Raw genomic sequence first — 10,703 nt, forward strand, 5'->3', positions numbered from 1 at the left:
TTTTCCATAGCCTCGTAAAACCCAGCTAGAGCAGGGTCCACAATCTTCTTCTCTTCAGACATCTGACGGGCACTTGTGCAAATGCCGAAGCTCACAAATCAAGCGAAATCTGACAGAGCAAGAAAATTCAAGCTTGAAAAAATAGCACGAGCAATTGAGATGGCGCAGCAAATGTTGCCGCTGTGGGTTCCTATTTATATACCTAGTGCATTGCAACTTGACGGGCCCTACATGTCACTGACTTTCGCTATTCTAGCGAAGGGAAGGTGTTTTTTCGGACCTTCGTCTAAAGGCCTTCGCTCACGTTGCAGTCTGAATTCGTTAAATGCAAAAACAAATTAATACTGCGAGGGGCTACTGTTGGGGGCCTTCCTCTTCCGAAGGTCCTCAAAAACTTAACTAACATGTTTTTTAGTATATCAGATCATTACAGGAGGCTTCGGCTTTGAGATGAAGGTGTGCATTGTATGAATGTGTGGTCTGAAGGAGGGACAAACTAGCTCCGAAGTTGTAGCTGAAGGAGCTTCGGCTTAGCACAATGACGATGGTGAAAGGAGAAACCGACCTAAAGGAGAAAAGACTGCTTAGTCCTTGACAACTTGCCTTATGGTCAACAGTAAATGTCAGGGACATGAATGTAATTTTGTCCAGGCTGCGTCCTGTGCCTATAAATAGATGAACAGTAACACCGTACTGTTCACGTTGACTTGTAATCATTCTGGCGTCATTCCTGCTTTTTCATTTTCTGTCAAGCCGAAAGTACAAATGTAATACAAATATTATTGATGTCTATCTATGTTTATAAAATAAAAATATAAATATTTCATTAATTTAGAATGATTGTTCATATTCTTTTTTGTGTTTCATATGTCTTTGTTTACATCCTTGCTCAGTGAAATGATGAAAGTATGACCTTCATGACCTTCGTCTGAAGATCATTATATCCCAAAGGAGATAATGCTTCGAAGGTCTCTAATCGTTAACAATTGTGTTGTTTTGTTCTTGGTGTATAGCATCCGAGAACAAGGACCAACACCTGCGTTTTCCCGAGAGTGGATGCTTGGCTCTTGTACGGCCCTGGTGCACTAGACACAGTCCGGTGGCACACCGGACAGTCCGGTGCGCCACTCCATAACACACTCAAGTCCTTTTTGCTCCTTTTGAATTGGGTCCCTAACTTGAATATTTATTGGTTTGTGTTGAACCTTATGCACTGTAATACATGAATTCTGGAGCAAACTAGTTAGTCCATATGTTTGTGTTAGACATTCAACCACCAAAATTAATTGTAGGAAAAGGTTAACCCTATTTCCCTTTCACTAGGCACCCCGAGAGACCAAATCCCCGGTACCGGGATATTCTCATCAGATATGAAATCAGTGTTTCTGATTGAAAAGGCCTACAAGGCCCATATCTAGTCTAGGAGCCTATTCGAATGCGTGAGATGGATGTAAACAAACAATTAGGATAGAAAAGGGAGAGAGAGGTGAAAGCAGATTACCGACCCGAATGCTGGCATTGTCGATGAGCGTGATGAGCGGGACGAGGTGTAGGTAATTGTCGATCTCGCTCTATGGCTTGCGGAACTGGTAGACGATGTTCAAGCCCTTGGCGAGGAGGTAGAGGTAGGAGTTGGATGCCTAGACCCTTGCTGTCGGTGCCACTCCCGTCCCGGTCCTTTGGCAGCAAGAATCAATGGTAGTAGAAGTGCCATTCTCCATTATCTGTCGAGAAACTGAGACGCCCATTCTCCATTATCTGTGTCATTCTCCATTGTTTTGTCCACGCTCCAAATAAGCCTCGCCCGCAGCTTTTGCGGTGCCGATTTGGGAGATTGAAGGGTGTGGAAGGACGTTGGTGGGATTGCGGCAAAGATTCCGTGGTTGGCCTCGCCATCGCAGAGATTGCGGGCACGCCTTATTTGGAGCGTGGGCGATCATTGCAGTGCCATGGATGCGAGGGGCGGGGTACGCCATCAGGGGCGAGGCTTGCGGGGATTGTGGGTGCGCGGATGAAGTCGGGTCGAGGGGATTACGACCGATGATGGCGCGATTGTGCGATTCCATCGAAGGCGAGGGCGCAACAATGGCGGTGAGGATGTCGGGAGGCACAAGGTCGACTATCGCAGTGGGGGTGGATATCTTACGGGGGATGAGGCACGACGATGCCAGCGAGAATGGCGGTTCCATTGCGGATGAGGGCTGGGGCATGCGCGGTTTATGGTGGGCTGGGGAGCGCGTGGTTTCTAGGAGGCTTGTATGGGGGCGGGGGCGCGTCGATGCCGACGAGAATGACAGTGGGGTTGCGAATGCGGATGGGTCGCGAGGGAGTCACGGATGGGGGTGAAGGTATGGTGTAACTGTGTGGACGCCCACATTACCTTCTTATAGAGTATTAGCCAGTTGCTCGTGCTTTGCTACGGTTTTATATATCATACAAATAGGTATTGAGATATTTATTCAAATATAATTATTGTTTATTACTAAACACTAAGATATGTGTGGTCTGGTGGTTAACCTCGAATTTCTAGAGTAGGGGAATGTTTATTTATAAAAACTAAGATACGTGTGGTCTGGTGATAGCTGCGCGGGTGGGGTCGGCCGGTTGGGTGCTGGACAGATGCAGTAGCTGGTTGCGCGTGAGACAGGTCCAGAGTGTCAGCGCGGAGGATGAAACCATGGTAGCACCAGGTGCCAACGTTAAGTTTTTAATATAGTATATATATATAAATAAAGAAAAGATGTCCACGTTACCTCATTATCTCTACTAATCCTTAAGGGTGGACGGAGGGCGTCCACCACGGCACCGTGCCCCCACCCGCGATTTTTTTTTGCCTCCGCGCGCGTCTTCCTCGCTCCCGCGAATCACGCCCCGCGCGCGTCGCCCTCGCCGCCGATTCCGTGCGCGCCCCCGCCCCGTCATAGGCGTCTCTTCCCCGCCTGTGTGATGCCCGTCGTAGTCCCCCGCCCCTCAGTCCCTATCTACCGGTGTGGCATGGAGCCCAAGCTGTCTTCGGTCGGCGTTCGCGACCTTCGCCGTGTCGTCATGCCCACCCCTGTCCTCGTCGTCCTGCTCGACGCCCGCCACGACCTCCATCGTGTCATCATCCCCACGCCCGTCCGGACCCCTATCGCCAGCATCGCAGTGCCTCCCGCACGAGGTCGCTGCGCTTGTCGATCTGATGGCGGCCCCCATGGCAAAGGAGCAGGTCAGTCTCGTCCCCTAGCCTTTCCCGACTCCCCCTCCAAGCAAGCACCCGCTCCAGATCTCCAACTCATGTGTCGATTCCCAGTGAGCGAGACCCCTCGCGTGTGCAACTGCAGGAGATGGACGATGAAGCGTTGGATCAAGGAGATGGAGGAGGTGGCCGCCATGGCCACCAATTCCAGGTCGATTATGCCCTCTAGGGCCATCCACAAGGGCAAGCCGTTGTCGGTGTCCTTGGCATCGAGAAGAAGTCCACCCCTAAGCTCTAGAACTCCAGGTCAGCACCTGCACCTCCCCCTCCCTTCCTTCCACCAGATTCTAGATCTCTTGATCCTGACACCAGTTTTCTTGGATCTATTGGCGAGTTCATCGACTCTTGATCATCAGAACACGGTTGCAAGAATATCTCTTCTGTGATTATGCGATGATGGCTCTACTCCTTGGCTACTATTTCTATTGTTTTTCTATTTGCTAGGACCCCTTCTATTGTTGGAATTATATCGAGGAAGGTTTCCAGAGCGAAGCATAGATGTAGCTGGAGTTTTGTTCTCATCATTTTCAGCCCAAAAACTACCCGGTGGACTCAACCTTGCTTGGTATGCCACAGTTGCAGCGAAAGTCACAAGCACCAGAGTGAACTTGCGAGCTTCCTCTAGATCTTTCTCGTGAGAGCTGTTCTTTTGGCTCCTGTGAACACCACACCTGGATAGGATCCAGCGCTCCACAGACCGCGCCACATCTTTCAGCCGTTTTGGAACAAATTTTTTCTCGAACACAAATCTTGGAACAACTCTCATGAACACTAGGATGTGGATCATAATATATGTGAAAACAGAGAGCACCAGAACCCAGATGTGAAGCAATGGACCTGGAGACATGTTCTTTTAAGCCTTGAGCGTGTATGCATTCGTGTACTTCCTTTTAATGGAATTTGTTGTCTTATTTCACATTATGGTTTAATTCATTAATAAATATGTTCAGAGTGTTTGTGCAGAGACACAATTTTTTTGGGTTTCAGATGGTGGACATACTGTACATGTTATGTCCGCAGTTGAGACTGAATCCCCTAACGGTGATAATGGAGACGTTACTGGAGAAAGAGAGTTAGCACCTATCAAGCTTTCAGGTTGTGGCATTCCCCTAGCTCTTCAATCATACATATTGTCTTTAAAGTATCTTATTCTTAGCTTAATTTGAGCACAAATTATAAATTTACGTGATGTATAAGTGAAATTGTCTATTGTGCGTAATTTGCATTGTTTTACTTTTCATTTGGCTCATGCTAACCTGTTAAATAAAATGAACTGTCAGTTCACAGATGTTTTCCATTGGCTGTTGTGTTAAACTCATTTCTAGTTAATTATATTGTATAACGTGTAGACCATAATGACCTTGCATCAGTTGAATCTAATTATGTCTTGCGCAACTATTGAAGCAATCTTTACAAGCGAAAGAGTTGAGGACATTGTATCTATCTCCAAGGATTCAGTTCTTATCCTTGGTCAAGGTGAGAGGAGTTTGTGACACATATTCTAGACTGCCAGACATGTTGTGGTCATCTAGATAGTTTTGAAATTTTCCTAACATGATATGATGTCCTAGGCAACATGTTTCTGTATGGAACTTCTTGAATTTGGTTCTTTATCATGCATGGTAAGTATAATCAAATCACCGTTTTTGCGTGTTACTAACAACAATTGCTTCAGCATACGCCCTTGAGTTTCATTTGATACCAGGTGGATACCTCACTGTTCTTTAGGGCATGGTTCAAGACTTTGCAGCTTTGGATGGTCTTTTGGCTAAAGACAGGATGAGGTTAGTTCATTAATTATCAACTGATTTAAATTTCCCTACTTCTGTTACCATTGTAATCTGTTGCCTTCTAATGCTTCCTCCATTACTCTCAACTGAAGTTTTGGTGATTTTGAAGATGAACTTATCCACCTGAAGACCTAGAGACATGTTCTTAACAATCACTTGCTTTGAGGTTCCATTTGGATACCCATGACTAGATCCAGTTTAATATTATTGTATATCTTTTGTTCTAGCTATTTCAATTGTTTTTCTTTCTATCCATACATTATCAATTTGATGATCCTGACGATGCCCCTGAGGTGCATACGCATGATCTCGCAACAGGTGCAGAAAATGACGCCCAATTACTGCCCTCGAGGTGTTGTTAGACTTAGTGGGTCACTACGCGAACAATCAGTGTAGTTCTAATCTGAACATTTTAGTTTCATGTAATTGTTATGCTCTAACATTTTTTAATAAATAATGTGCCGTTGCAACGCACGGACATAATGAAAATTATAAATAGCACGGTTGCTGAGTATGTTCGAAAGGTATCTGTTATTCTGGAATTCTCTGAATCTAAATGTAAAATTGTTGGTTATGCTTCTGAGAGGCTATTTTATATGGGGTTCAGTATTATGTGGTGCTGCCAACTTTTGTGGGGATAAAAATCAACTCAATTAGCATATTACTATTGTTGTAATCATTTCTGGTCATGAAACATTGGAAGCGTCGTACCAAGCTGCAGTTATTAGGCATGTATTTATTTACACATGTTTACCTGTTTCTCATATAAGTATTACAGGAGGGCCTGACTGCATCAAGTTGGTAGAGTGTTCAGCAGAGCTACGAAGAACTTGAAGCAGCATTTGAGCCAGGGAAAGAATTCTGCTTTGACGCGACAGTTCGTTTAAACTAAGCTTGCCACTAGGATTGATCACCAGCCTCCTCTAATATTGTGACCTCATTAGTAGTTGTTAAGAAATGTTTGTCACGTGAAGCAGAATTGTGTAAAATATCATGAGGCATGAGCGTAATGTATTTGTGTGGCAGTAACCCATAAACACGATGATGCTCTCGTTTATACAATGGATCAATACAAGTGACGGAGCAAGAGCTTATGAAGATTCTTCAGAAGTAGACTTGGATTGTGAGTATGCAAATTGAAGACCTCCGTTGACCGTGGCTCTCTGAGCATGAACCATTTTCCAGGTTGCCTTGGGATTCTTCTCTGGTCGCTGTTTTTTAATAGAATTTTGTGTCGCGAGGTCGCTTCTGAGAACTACCTGAACTAAAAGCTTCACGCGATTCAAGATTACTAGGAAATTTTGATTGTTCAGTGTGTGTGAGATGATATTTTGACAGTTAGTTGGAAAAGTGAAGTGTGGCATTCGTTTCGGCTCACCCTACTTCGGCATCATCGTTGCAAGTTGTAACATAAATCTAGCTTCTTTACTTAGTGACGACTCCACTTGCTTCGTCGGTACATACATTCTCCATTGCTAGGTCTCTTTCACAATCTGTCGGTCCATGGGGATAACTGTCTTCTCCGGCGAGGTTATACCCCTCTGCCGCAGGCTTGGTTCTAAGGTAGCAGCCCTAGGCGCTTGAGAGTCATTGCAAGAGAGAGATTGATTTGATAATATATTCCTTATTCCTTTGTCTCCTGCGTACAGGCCTATATATAGGCCACCGGTTGACCACCTAGACAACCACTAATTAGGCAAGTGACTAATTGAAATTATCTCCCCTAAATTTAGGTCTATCAATTGTAACACCTCAAAATAATATTTTGAGTAAGCTAGAGATTGTATTTTCAGGATTTAAAGTTTCATATGTGTTATAATAAAGAAATTGAAGAAACTAAATGAAAGCGAAAAGATCTTCATATGAACTAAATTATTTCTTTGAATAATATATCTGAGGGACGTTCTTAAGGAAGTATGGATAAAATTACCTTTTAATGAATGTTACACATTAGAAATTACTCCTTTCTTATTTATGGTTTGTGTGTTGAAAGCATAAATTATACTCTTGCATTCATGTGAAGTTTTGTCTGTTCACTTAAATTTGTTGAACACTATTTGAATTTATTTCGAAATTCGGATTTGAATTCAAATTTGAAGTGGAAATCTAAAACAGAAAAAAAAGAACAAAAAAAAGAAGAAAACTTACATGGGCCATGACCCTCACATTTGGCCCATCCTTACTTCACTCACTGCGCTAGCCCAACTGGCCGCCCCCTTCACTGGATGCGGGTCCCGCTGCCCAGCCGTGTGGGAGGGAACGCCGACTTGTGGGGCCCACTTAACAGCAGAGCTACCGCGTCTGCGCACCTAAGTCTGGCACTGCCGCGTGGGCCCGCGTTGTCAGTCCTTTCCCCTTCCTGCGTAACAAACCTCACGCACATAAACAGCTAACGCCGAAATCCGCGCGCGGGGATCTCGCTGCTGCTCCGCTCGGACTTCCCTGCTCCCTATAAGGCCCGCCCGAACCGCCATGGGGTGTTGGTAGGATCCGTCATCGATCTGGCAGAGGGTAGAGAGAGAACGGGGAAGGAAACAGTTGGATGCCAGAGGGAGATTGGGAGAGATGCAGGGTCAACGGCGTCGACTCTTGCCCGTGTAGTCGCTCGGTGTTCGCGGTGTTCCCTGGGTAGTTCGCCGTCGTGTGCTCGGCGGGTGCTCGGAGTTGTCGGAGTTGGGGGCAAGTTGGAGTGCTGCCAATTTCTTGACGGAGCTGGCGCGGCCGCGGTGCCGCAGACCATCGTCGACCGGATCCTCTGCGATAACGTCGTCGGTAAGATCTCATCCCTCGCATTCGCCATCCTCGCCTCTTCGTGTAGCATAGGTTGGAGAAAGGGCTGGTGCACTTGGCTGAGAGAATGGTGTTCGCCGGTGGGTCTCCGCCGTGAGGGCACTGCGCCGCCGCCCTGCCGCCCAGAGGAAGAAGAAGTGACTCTGGTCGTCCGAATCGTGATGAACGAACGAGATCATATCTACGCATACCGGTTCGACGCCTCGCCCTGGACCGTTAGATCGTTGGCATGCAGCTGCGATAGGGTGGAGGTGTGGGCGGTCCCTGGGTCGTTGGATGAAGATCTGACGAACCACAAAACATACCGGTTCGCTGTAGCCGGCTTTTAATCTGGGCCATCGATTCTGATCGGACGACTCATGGTGGCCGATACCCTTCGCCCGCCTATTATGCATATGAGCCCCTGGAAAATCTGTAAATGGAACCCGCCGTCCAGGGGGTATTGCACACTGAGTCTAGGAATAATTACCCGCGAGCCCCTGGACTTCCCAGATATTGAGGTCCCGTCCAGAATAGTTTTAACCCGAGAATTTAAATTTCAAATTGATTTTCAATGTATAAATAATGTCTAGAACTTCAATAATTTATAGAAAATGCATATGAACTCCAAATTACTTCATTCCAGTTCCTAAAATTTTGTAATAATGTTGTTTATTACATAGCACCTCTGTTTTAACATGAAAATGGTATTAAAATTTATTTCTTAACTAATCTCGTATCAAATACATAAAACCTTAGGAAATTCGTATCTCCTTCGTTTTAAATCCGATTTGACTCGTTCCAGTTGCGTTAGTCTCGTAGCAACGCGTAGATTATTATTAATCAGTTTATTCTTATGTTTGGTGTGATGTTAATTTTGCCTATACCATATTTGTTTGTATTGCTACGACTAGTGTGAGGTCACGAGTCACCTGAAGATCATCCTGGTACCTGGAATCTCAAGTCCCAGGCAAGTTGTGCCCTTGATCACTTCTTTTTACCCAGCCATGTTCTAATTAATCATAATGATCTGCATAGGTTAATTTTGATGGGACCCAATAGGTTACCCTAGTTTGATTATCTTTATACCTTGTTACCACTGAACTTTTTGGGTAGTACTTGCTAGTGCTTTATGTGGTTTTGGGTATGAAGATACATTACTCATGATTATACTTTTGTTATCCGTTGTTATTTATCGTTCATGATAAGATCATTATGTTAATTGGAACATGGAGCGACCACCCGGGAAAACAGTGCTACCACAAGGGTATAATGGGACGCCCTTGGCTGATTAATTAGGAAAGCTAGTGGAGGACTACCTTACCCGAAAGGGGCAAGGGCAGTAGGGGAGTGGTCAGTGTAGGGAGGCCCTCGGGAGGATTTTGCTGCGATGGCGGTCCTGCAAGGGAATTCCTGCATTAAAGCTTCCTATAAACTGTAGCGGGTTTTCTGAAGCTAGTGGAACTTTGTAAAGGCCTCGTAGTGTTACCCTGCCTCGCCTCCTCGGTAGAGGTGTATGGGAAGTCGCGATCCCTTGGCAGATGGGTAACATGACTTGTGGTTAAAGATGCGCCACCTCTGCAGAGTGTAAAACTGGTATACTAGCCGTGCTCACGGTCATGAGCAGCTCGGACCCTCACATGATTAATTTATGAAACTTAAATTCAATTTGTCATATGCATTGCATCGCAGGTGATGTTGCTACTTTTGTTCTACTACTTAAATTGGGTTGGTATTTACTTATACTTAGTAATTGCTAATAAAATTTTGACCAACTTTAAAAGCAATGCTCAGCTCTAACCATCCTCTTTGGTAAGCCTTACACTTCACGTGGGCTCCCACCTTTGGCGAGTTCATGCACATTATTCCCCACAACTTGTTGAGCGATGAACGTATGTGAGCTCACTCTTGCTGTCTCACACCCCCCCCACAGGTCAAGATCAGGTACCGCAGGATGAGGCGAATGGAGGATGCTGTGATGTGTTCGTGAGAGGTCTAGGCCGTCGTCTCCCAGTCAACTTTGGGTTGCTGGATCGTTTCCTCATATGATGTAATTATTTAATTATTTTTGTACAGAACTCCTGTTATATAGTAAAGATGTGACATTCGATCCGGTGCCACTATGCATCATATGTGTGAGACTTGGTCCCAGCACACCTGGTGTTTATGTTCGCGCCCGGGTTTTGGACCCCTAAAATCCGGGTGTGACAGAAGTGGTATCAGAGGAATGTTGACTGTAGGACGAAACCTAGATAGAACTGGACAACCATTGTCTACTTACCTTTGCCACTCTGATTCTTACCTAAACTTTTCTTAATCTTTTCTCATCTATTTCCGCGTTACTCTGATTATTCTTACCTCTTCTTTCTAAAGACAAATGTGGATTTCACACTTTGAAATCCTGTGCCTAAAGTGACCTTTAGGAATAAGTGACCTACTCTTAGGAACAAAAACAAAACTATTTTTATATAGATATCTATGAACTTGAATGTTTGTTCTTATGATACTTGTTTGATTTGGATCTTTGATTGAGTGTGATGAGTTGTGGAATAATGTCCACAATTACATCTGCATATACATATAGGCGTAAATATAAATAAATAAAATTTATAAGATAACTAGACAAACTAGATTATCCCTCATTAAAGGATCTAGCCTAACAATATCCATCTCATCTTAAAAGATTCTATCCTACACTCATAGATCCATCTTATCTCAAAAGATCCTCATTTATCTTAATAGATTCATCTTATCTCATCTTAATAGATCTAACTAACCCCAAAAGATTCTACCTCATCCTTACGGATTTATCTTGTTCTAATTAGCATACCTATCCCACTCTACAGTAACAACCATGATCTAGCCTAAAATAAATAGATCTTATCTAGTTATACCAATCTGATCTA

At 44.6% G+C, this 10,703-nt stretch overlaps 1 long non-coding RNA gene across 2 annotated transcripts; it reads left to right on the plus strand.

The window, feature by feature from the left end:
* The first annotated feature begins 4,149 nt into the window (after positions 1 to 4,149).
* LOC109940793 (uncharacterized) lies at positions 4,150 to 5,505 on the plus strand. Of its 2 annotated transcripts, XR_002263499.2 has the most exons (5): positions 4,150 to 4,333; positions 4,643 to 4,714; positions 4,810 to 4,860; positions 4,967 to 5,022; positions 5,121 to 5,505. It is a non-coding gene; the product is annotated as an uncharacterized lncRNA (long non-coding RNA). The 2 variants fall into 2 exon arrangements; XR_002263498.2 differs by lacking the exon at positions 4,150 to 4,333 and having other exon boundaries at positions 4,631 to 4,714.
* Positions 5,506 to 10,703: the final 5,198 nt, after the last annotated feature.

The sequence above is a fragment of the Zea mays genome, chromosome 7 (assembly GCF_902167145.1).
Source record: "Zea mays cultivar B73 chromosome 7, Zm-B73-REFERENCE-NAM-5.0, whole genome shotgun sequence".
In the NCBI taxonomy this organism is placed as follows: Eukaryota; Viridiplantae; Streptophyta; class Magnoliopsida; order Poales; family Poaceae; genus Zea; species Zea mays.